The sequence below is a fragment of the Gymnoscopelus microlampas genome (assembly GCF_963454915.1).
Source record: "Gymnoscopelus microlampas genome assembly, chromosome: 3".
In the NCBI taxonomy this organism is placed as follows: domain Eukaryota; kingdom Metazoa; phylum Chordata; class Actinopteri; order Myctophiformes; family Myctophidae; genus Gymnoscopelus; species Gymnoscopelus microlampas.
Window position 1 is genome coordinate 57,768,268 of NC_139940.1, and position 11,014 is coordinate 57,779,281.

General features: G+C 40.3%; 1 long non-coding RNA gene across 1 annotated transcript; it reads left to right on the plus strand.

The window, feature by feature from the left end:
* The first annotated feature begins 208 nt into the window (after nt 1-208).
* LOC311042382 lies at nt 209-4,161 on the plus strand. Its single transcript, XR_014600499.1, has 4 exons — nt 209-319; nt 1,489-1,595; nt 3,469-3,552; nt 4,003-4,161. It is a non-coding gene; the product is annotated as an uncharacterized lncRNA (long non-coding RNA).
* The last annotated feature ends 6,853 nt before the right edge of the window (nt 4,162-11,014 follow it).

An 11,014-nucleotide genomic window follows, 5' to 3' on the forward strand; every position in this document is an offset into this window, starting at 1 on the left:
CTTTTTCTTTTTGAAAATAGCAGACCTACAAACTCACAACGTGTTGCAAATGCGACGCACTGTGAGCTTGTAGATCGGCTATTTTCAAATAGCCAATGTAGGGTTAAGGCTTATTTTCATAGACCTGGCTGCTTATTTCTCTCACAGAATCTGGCAACAGTGACTCAGAGCGGGGAGAATGAAACGCTCGAGCGACTCGAGCTGCCCTCTCACTTCTAAATACAGTTAGACAAATTGCGTTACTTTGGTTTCATTCAAATAATTATTAACCGACTTCAGAGAAGATAAAAGAAAGAAGAAGAAGAAGCAGACATTTTAGGTGAGTGTTGACACACAGAAATACTATTTATGTAGACTTTAGCCTACTACTGTTACTGTAGGCTAATTGATAACAACTGTTGTCTGGAGTCACCACCCAACTCTATGATCACGACACGTTGTTTAGCGATTTCATTTGTCTCGATAAAGGGATTTTATGACAATAATTTCAAGAAATGATAGCGGGATATACAATATAATTTATAATATAGGCTACTACTAGCCTACTGCTTGCCTATAAGGTGAGTTTTTAATTATTAATAATTATGTTTAACAGCAAATTTGTTATAGTTTAAGTGTGATGTTGTGTTGGGGTTGTATTTGAGTACATTTAGCAAATTCAGATATCATTTCAGTAGAATAGTATAGGCTAATGTTTAGCTAATGTGTCTAACACACACACACACACACACACACACACACACACACACACACACACACACACACACACACACACACACACACACACACACTCTCTGTGGGTGTGAGAAAGAGCACAAATAAAATGAAAACTTAGACAGAGGTCTTCAACAGGGGGTCCGCGACCCCTAGAGGGTCCGCGGAGGTACTGCAGGGGTCCGCGACCCCTAGGGGGTCCACGGAGGTACTGCAGGGGTCCGCGACCCCAAGGGGGTCCACGGAGGTACTGCAGGGGTCCGCGAAATTGTTGCTTGATTACACAATTAGACCTTTTTTTTTCAAAAATGTCAATTTTTCTTTAAATATTTTTAAAATATTTTCCATATTTATGTTTAAAATAAATTATGATTCTATCTATTTTGAATAGCTTGTATACATGATTATTGTGCAATTGACAGATTGTTGATAGTATTCACATTGGGTACATAGCCACCCTACTCACTGTACCTTGTACATGTATGTTTGAATTAAAAGCATGAATATATTAATCTATCTATTATTTTAATTGCTTAGTATTGAATGCACAATAACATGGTATGTTTATACACATGAATCAAAATTTTATAGGCCTACATAATTATACAATATTTGTATATAAAACATTTTAAAAACGTTGAAGACCCCTGCCTTAGCTTGTTGTTGATATATTGACAAAATGCACATGGTCTGAATGCATGGATATAATGCTTGACATTTGAGAGCCACTGTTGTAGATCCTTCAATGCTCAATAAATCATCATTTGTGCACAGGGAGTCTTATTTGACCACCGCCTGTATGTGAGAGACTGCATTGTTGACCACCTTGAGTCGTCCGCCCGTCCGTCTGTCTGTCTGTCTGGTGTCCAAACTGTCAGCAGGTAAGATTGGTATAGCTTCGGTCTAGGCACTTTAACCTCATATACATTGGCTATTTGAAAAGGGGCTTGTAGATCGGCTCTTTTAAAACAAACGCTTGAAAAAAAATAGAAGGATTTGGACCCTTTTTTTAAGTTAAACTACACAGCCCAGCCCCATACCCTCCATAACTCCATAGGCTTGCAGCCTAATTCATACATTGACATGATGGTGTATTGAAATTAGTTTGGGCAGATAGGCTATTTCTCAGCAGAATGTGTAAGAATTCCTAACTGAAAGAAATGCCATTTCTATAGAGCAGGGGTTCCCAAACTGTGGTGCGCGCACCCCAGGGGGTGCGTGACCTGCCATCTAGGCAAACCAACCTAATTGGTTTGCCTAGATGACGCCCCGGGGGGTGCGTCATCTAGGTCAGGATGTAATAAGGGGTGCACAGCTAAATAAGTTTGGGAACCGCTGCTATAGAGCACCGAAGTCCTGACGTCACTGCCAGTAGAGGGCGCATGATTCCGCAGGTTCATGGCTTTACTTTTTGTATTGATATCTTCATTGGGGAATCTTAGATCGCTTCATATAAGAACTGTGTTCCAAAAATAAACACACCACCCTGGTGTTTTTACTCATATGGATATGAAGCATTGACTGAAGGTGTAAATGTACACATTTACCCAAAGAGTAACACAATATAAACACTAGAAACGAGTCAAACAACCCAAAGACTACATTTCCCATGAACGCGGCTGCTGTGGGGACAGTGATTTCAGACCCGGAAGTAGTAGTTCTTAAGACTTTTAAGGCAGAATTAAAGGTAGGGTAAGTGATATTTTTTGGTTAAAACAAAAAGTATTTTGTTAAAAGGTTAAATCACTATATTCTGATAGTAATCATTGCTATAGAGTGTTTGTTCAGTAACAGGAGTCTCCCCGTCTCTCCAGCTCTTTAATAAACAGAAAATACATTTTTAGGTAGGTTTCAAAATCTCAGCCAATCAGGAGAAAGTACCCATTTTTAAGCTTCATTTTTATAGTGTTCCAGTTCCATTTTTTTCTGCTCATTTCTTGTCATCACTTCAAATTTCACTTGTTTAATCTATATCCTGATTGAGTTCTCTATCCTGATTGGAAAAAATTGGAAATGAAACTAAAACTGAGACGAAAATGTATTTTGTGTTTAATAAAGAGCTGGAGAGACAAGGAGATTCCTTTAACTGAACAAACACTCTATAGCAATGAGTACTATCAGAATATAGAGCTATTTAACACTTATTTCAACCAAAGAAAATCACTTACCCTACCTTTAATTCCATTTTCGGCAGAAACAGGCTGTATCAAATATGAATGAATATCATAAACGATGCAGAGCCACCCCCCTGACAAAAACGCCAGGGTGGTGTGTTTATGTTTGGAACACAGTTCTTATATGACGTGATCTAAGATTCCCAAATGGGGATTTCAACATAAAAAATAAAGCCACGAACCCTGGAACAGCGCCCTCTACTGGCCCTCTACTGGCAGTGACGTCAGACTTCGGTGCTCTATTAAACAAAATTGTAAAGACGTTTTCACACCTGGTTACGTTTGACTACACAGCCATTTGAAGAAAGATAATTTATTGGACTGTAAATATAATAGCAACACAGTGCATGCATACAGTACAGATGAGTGATTTACATTTGACAAACGGCTATTGATGTCGCACTGTAGTTAAATTAAATAGTTGTAATGTGATGCATTTGTATGTGATTTAATCATGGTCCAAAGGTGCAGTATGACAGGAGATGCAGTCGACCCTAAAGTATTTTCATATTTTCTTATATGTCCCTCTTTGAAAAATATGTTTGGACACCCGCTGACATACACCATCATTTGCCCACAGGGAGTGTGAGCCACCTTCCACCTGCAAGCTGTCCTTCACCTGTGGCCGTACCCCCTGCTGTGAGACGCTCTCTATCAGCAGCAGGTATGTTTGATAACACCAATAGATACATAGGGAGATCATGGACAGGAATGCCCACACACGTCACATCTGGATTTAGCATGGTTTATGTATGTTTATGTCTGCAAACAAAGTGTTAGATTTTTTCAGGACTACCATAATGTTGAATGAATCACTTGGAGTAGCTTCCCACACAACACGCTTTAACAGGTAACCTAAGAATGGCAGCTTCCATTGTAAAATCTGTAGTTAACAAGTAACCCAAATGGACTATTTGTGTCCATTGGATTATACTAGTTAAATTAACAGAGGGTTTACATGTTGTATGACGAAGTAGAGCTTTCATTTACAAAAACGGAACAAAAAAATATTAAAGGATGTTGATGCAAGGTTTCTGCCCGACAGCAACGAATAAGAAATTGCTTCCTACACAAATTATTGTTTCATATAAGCCTATTTGTTTTTATGTTTCAGAGGCTGTAAGAAAGTAACGCATTCATCCAAGTCCTCAGGATTCCGATGTTGAGAAGGAGATTAGGGTGTGGCTGCGTAATTCAAGTGACAGAGCGGGTGGACAAAAGGAGCCCTATCACAGTCTGCCAGCTAGCAGTGAGGCCCCAGTGGAAGAGTAAGCTTTGACAATGAATACTTAGGTAAAAGTATAAATATGTTAGAGTGTGTGTGTGTACACACGCACGCACACACACACACACACACACACACACACACACACACACACACACACACACACACACACACACACACACACACACACACACACACACACACACTCTGCTTGCACATACAGTGTACATACAATGTTACAGCCTTATTCAAAAATGTTACTCAACATTCTCCAGACTATACCCCATAATGACAAAATAAAATAGATGTTTAAGATGTTATGGCAAATGAATAAAACATAATCACATCCAGTGTGAAGTGAGCGGTGATATTTATGAGTTATTCATTTCATCATGCATCTTGCTAGCCAATCACAGCACTTCACACTGGGTGTGAAGATTATCAGCCTATGGGCGCGTTTTCCACAGCATGGCGTCACAGCGAAAGACACATTTTCACGACTGAAAACAAATTTCACCACGGATGGGTCCTAAACCCTCTTATAGGAGCGGTTGCACCTCTAAAAAAAAAAAAGACAAAATCACATGTGCATAAGTATTCACACCCTTTGCTATGACACTCAAAGTTAAGCTGAGGTGCATCCTGTTTGCACTGATCATCCTTGAGATGTTTCTATAACTTCATTGGAGTCTGCCTATGGTAAATAAAATTGATCTGACACACGGAAGGCACACACATGTCTCTATCAGGTCCCACAGTTAACTGTGAATGTCGGAAAATAATCAAAAACATATGTTTTTATTTTGTCATTATGGGGTATAGTGTGGAGAATTTTGAGTAAAACAATTAATTTCATCAATTTTTGAATCTCAAGGCACTGTATGTATATATGTATGCACACACACACACACACACACACACACACACACACACACACACACACACACACACACACACACACACACACACACACATAAAATATTTATTTTTATATATTTCCAGATGAATTCAGCCATGAGAAAGGACTGGGCAGGTTGTGAGGAGTACAAGAAGAAACATTGTGGAATTCCTGTCAGTTTTGCAGAATTTACTCAAGAATCAAGTCTCAAGGCTGGCCGGTGGTATAGGGGACTCGCCGTTGACAGGTGACTGGAGGTTGGGGAGTGGGTGACATACTTAAAATAAAAACATAGTTAGTGGTGAGTTATGTGCTGAAAAGGGGCAAGAATGATGCCCTGATCTCACCAGGAGTGATGGTAGTCTACCCAGAACTCCTTAGGTAGGGGGGAAAGGACTGCACAGTATGTACAAACAAATGGTTACTCTCATACTTTGCTATTCTGAACCTGAACAGAGTTATTTGATTTTATCGTTGTGTATGTGTCATGCTGTCTGTGATATGGACCTTGAGTCTGAAATAAAGATTGAATTGAATTGAATTATTTGTATGTTACTTGAAATGAATAGCAGGTGAACAGAGAGGTGCAGCATGCCTATCCAGTATATGTTCAGTGACCACTGGTGTAATCTGTTTTATAGTTGATTCATAATATGCCCACTTTGCTAAGTCTACCAATGTAGCCTTACCTAAAAAAAAAGCCAAGTCTGCCTTGGGCCATGTTATCTGCTGAGATGTTGGTGAAGTATGCTACATTGTAACTGCACTGATGGAGTGGAACTGTGATACATTGCCATCCATAGTGGGGGTAGTGTTGTAAAATTGTAAAAAATGTCTCCTTTAAGAGGAGTCTGTGACAATAGAATTTGGTTGGGGTGAGAGAAGGATGCTGGGAGAGAGATGGGTTATTGTATGTTGTATGTATTGTGTATTATGTATGTATGTATGTTGTGTGCATTTGTCTATTGTATAGTAAGTTGAGGAAGTGAAGTGAACTTGAAACGTGTTTGATGTTGCTGGAGTTATAATAAACTAACAGTGCCTGAAGAAAAGAGACCGTTCATTCACCATTGTGCAACAGGGAAATAGTAATAAAAGATACAAGTGGGTTCTACCCCAAAGTTAATAGGCGGAGACCGACGCAAGTATTAATTTCGGCTGTGGAATTGAACTTGATTCAGTTCCCCCTTAGTCTGGAGACTAAGACAGGAAAGGTTACACTGGTTTTATATTTGCCAATGTTGTATATTTGTTCTGTATTATATTTAATCATTGATTTGAATCCCTTTGACTATTTGGAGTTTGGATTTTGTGTGTGAGCTGACTTTGAATATGTATACATTTGTGATTTTTTTTTCTTTTTGTAAGTCCACACAAGTGTGTTTTGATTTGTTGTAAACAAAAGCCGAAAATAAACCATTCAATGAACAACTATTGTATTTTTTCTTTACAATACAGATCTTAGTTTAGTACATTTTAGATTAATAGAATATAGTTATTTTGAGGTTATAGTTTAATAGGGCTTCCGGAGGGCTAAGTGAGGGCTGCTTATTCATAGCCCCAAGTGGGCCAATGCGGGGCCACTGTAGGCATGTGAGGGCTAAGTGAGGGCTGCCCATGCAGGGCCAGCACTTAGGGGCCCACACTTTGCCAATGAGCAAGCCCCCTGGGGCCCTGTGTGGGCAGCCCACGGTGGGCCCTTAAGCCAGCCCTAAGTGGCCCCTTACGGGCCCCGTGCAGGCTCGCTTGCAGGGACGTGCTTAGTTCGTTTTCAAATAATTGTAGTTGAGTAAAATAACTTGTGGTTAATGTATGTTTTGTAATAATAATCAAAATGTGCAAAGTAACTTGTAACTAAAGTTTTCAAACACTGACTGCGCATCGCATGCGTCTGTATATATTCTATTAGTACCTCCTACTCTTCAACACAGATCAAATAGCCTAGTGGTTAAAGCTAACGTTCGGCGATTGGACGACCCGTGTTCGAATCCCACGCTATGAACTTGTTGAACTACTTTTTTTTAAAAGCTAGAAACTTGAAACTTGTAAATATATATATTGGTAATTGCGGGCTGCTTTTTATTTGTTGAGAGTACACTGTAGGTTTATTAAGTATATAGTGCTCAAGTGGCCTTACTGGCCACGTCTTTTGAGCGTGTTGATTGCTTGGGCTTGTTTTCATACACCTGATTGCAGGGTTGAGCTGTAGGGGGTACGGGGGGGTAAGGCGTACCCTTAGTTCTGACACTGTGGGAGCTGGGGGCGCGCGTGCACGCACCGTCAGCGGCGGTCTTTAACGCCTTAAAGTTTAAAAACAATAGCCTCTCAAGGTTCGCGCCGTCAGTGGCGAGCCGTTCTCAATAGCGTCTACCTGGCTGCTTTGCATAACATTAGGCTACTCGAGAAAAGACACGGACTTGAATTGAATGTGTTACATTCCTCTCACAATGACAGATATAAATACAGTACCCTTAGTTCAAAAATCCACAGCTCACCACTGCCTGATTGCTTATTTCTCTCGCAAAATCTGACAACCCTGGTCGCAACACGTTACTCTCTTCTACACACATCTCAGAGGCAAATACGCTGCTGTGTGAGGGGGGAGGTGGGGGGCGGGGTGCGTAGAGGAATGGGGATATTTGTAGCCCAGACTGATAGGGTGTCGTTGATAAAATGTTCTTAAAAGGGAGATTTTTTAGGTTGACATCAAGAAGGGCCGGTCAGCTCCCTTCACGGCACACTGAAAACAACAAAGGAAAGCTATTCCTTTCTCGCTTCAGTTGAGAAGTGCTGTGTGAGGGGGAAGGGGTGCGGGGAGGAATGCAGCCGCTCTCTCTACTCCTTAGTGGTTCTCAAACTTTTTCATGTCAAGGACCCCCAAATTGACACTTATTAGCCCGCGGACCCCCATTTAAAAAGATATACCAGGGACCCCCATAAGAGAAGATGTTTTACAGCTCTGGCAGTGATTCTCAACCATTTTAATTTCAAGGACCCCCAGTTTGACATGCATTAGGGCTACAGACCCCCATTTAATGGCATTTCTATCACTTGGACCGCAATTAATATTGTAAAATCTATGTCAATTTAACTCTGAGAGTGTACAAATGGAACCAAATGGACCCGTCAGGGTCCATTTGGTTCCATTTGGTGCCTAATCTATCATTTAGCTGGGGACCCCCTGGAACTCCCTCAAGGACCCCTGGGGGTCCCCGGACCCCACTTTGAGAACCAATGCCTTAGACGAGAGACGCAACGGATTGGATATACTTCTCCATTCCATACAACGGTGTTTTACCGGAGTTGTGATGCTGTTGAATTGTGATGGTCCTCTGTATGCTAATGACCTTGACTGTGGCTTCACGGCTTGGCCATTGTTCTCACAGAACAAGTTTGTCCAGCATTCAGACCCATGCAGCTAGCCTCAGTGCATAATGAAGAAGCTGCTGCCAGCAGAGAGAGAGAGAGAGAGAGAGAGAGAGAGAGAGAGAGAGAGAGAGAGAGAGAGAGAGAGAGAGAGAGAGAGAGAGAGAGAGAGAGAGAGAGAGAGACTCCGCTTCCAGTAGACTACTGGTCCATTCCAGTGGTATGCAGTATGTTGTCCAGTGTAGTTATATTATTTTATTTAGTCACCCATGTACCTGTATAAACCATGTGCTGTTGCATGCACATGAAAATGTAGGCCTACTTCAAATCTCAAAATCGTCCGGGCTGGATTTGCATCTGAACAAATACATTGATAGAACACCCCCCTCCCCCCCTCAAAGAAAGCCCTTCCCTTTCCCCAATAATGTTTGCAGATGGGCAATTTTCAGCATAGGCTACTGTAGTATTGCCTATAGATAAGACTGGGGATTTTACAGTGTAGCCCAGACTGATTGGGTGTCGTTGATAAAATAGACAAAATAGCAGATCTACAAGCTTGTAGATCGGCTATTTTTGGAGTTATAGGTGTGTAGAGGGGAAAAAGAGCAGCAAAAGTTTATCTGAAACACAATTTTATACAATGTAGAGGGGGTCCCTGCTTCATCTCTCTCTCAAATAGGGGGTCCTTGGCCTGAAAACGTTGAAGACCCCTGCTCTACAGGGAATTACTTGATATCTGGCTGCACGGACAGACACAAGAATCACAGCTGCCATTAATTAGTGCTGTTCAGTGTTGATTGCATAGTGGTCAAATTGGGGTGAACGAGCCATCGTTAACTTGCTTTGAAGTTAGGCTGTAGTTAAGAGCAGCACTCTCACTTTCTCTCCCTCTCTCTGTCTCTCTCTCTACGTGTCTGTGTGTGTGCGTGAGGAGGGGGAGGAGGGGGGAGTTTAGCAGAAGCTCGCACTGCCCTGAGACAGAGAGAGAGAATACTTCTCCCTACGGCGGTGTTTTACCGAGATTTTTCATGTTTTCTGCACTCTGTCTTGTAATCCGCGGACGCCGGACGGCTTTGAAATCCACGGATGGCCTTCAAATCCGCGATAATTTCCGCGATCGCGGAATCGCGGATTCCTGGGGGGACTACAAAAAATGTGCATGGCAAAAAATAACCCGAAAACCTACCACTTCCATACAGAATGGGAGGAAGACTTTTTTCCCCCCCATTCCAAGTGCGTTTGTCTTATATGCAACGCCAGCGCTGCTATTCCAAAGCCCTGCAAAAAACACAAAGTAGGGGCCTACAAACGTATTTAACTAATACATATTATAGTAATATTGACTATAATAATACTCATAATAAAACATATTTATTTATCAAATGGCCGAAATGTATATAGGGCTGAAGTGTGTTTTGTGATAATAACCAACATCTACAAAGTTGGCTACTAACTAAAGTTTTCCAATAATTATAGTGGAGTAAAACATACAATACCCCCCCCCCCCCCCATACTGTATCATATCCACCATTTAACTTCTACTTCCAGCATTTTACATTTTATTTATTAAGGACAGGACATTTTTAATTCAGTTCAAACAAGAAAGAACAGCTTGTAGATCTGCTACTTTTGTAGAGAAATACTTTACCCTGTACCTTCACAGTTCAAGTTTCTAGCTTTCAAAAAAGAGCGGTTCGACAAGTTCATCACGTGGGATTCGAACCCGGGCCGTCCATTCACATAACGTTATCTATAACCACTAGGCTATCTGATCTGTATCAGAGAGTATATTGTACTTTTACTATATATACATACGCATGCGATGCACAGTGAGCGTTTGAAAACTTTAGTTACAATTTACTCAGGCTATCTGATCTGTATTGAAGAACAGCACGTACTAGTAGTATATATACAAACGCATGCGATGCTTTAAAGTGTTTGAAAACTTTTACTTTTTAATTTAAGTAGCCTACGTTTTGATACCAATACTTTTGAGAGAAAGAGAGAGAGAGAGAGAGAGATAATAGCAATCTACAAGCTCACAACGTGTGAACTTGTAGGTTGGATATTTTCAAATAGTAATAATAGTAATAGTAATAATAATAGTTATAATAATAATATAAGACGTCTGTCTGTCTGTCTGTCTGTCGGTTGTACTTTGTAGATGTTACAATCTATCGTTAATAATACAAATTAGATTTAAAGAACAACAGTGACAACAGTGGTTTAAAGTAAGTTATTTTATTATTTTACTCCACTACAATTATTTGAAAACGAACTAAGCACATAGTTTGATGCCTATACTTTGTATTGGCTTTGTAGCCTAGTTTTACTCAGTAATATTTTTAACACAGGCCTTTTACTTGTAACAGAGTATTTTTATATTGTGGTAAAAAACGGGACATTCTGCAATATATTAATATTACATATTACTTTTTAGTTACTTAAAATAATTGAACAATTAAATAATCTAGATTTTTTATTATTATTATTATTACCCTTATTATTATTATTATCCCACAGATTACTTTTGTGACACAGAGATGGCAGATGAGCAGGCAAGTCTAGACATTTGCTTTCCTCTTTAAACATTTTAGCTCTCTTCTGCCACCCACTGTCCACCTACTGTATTACAGC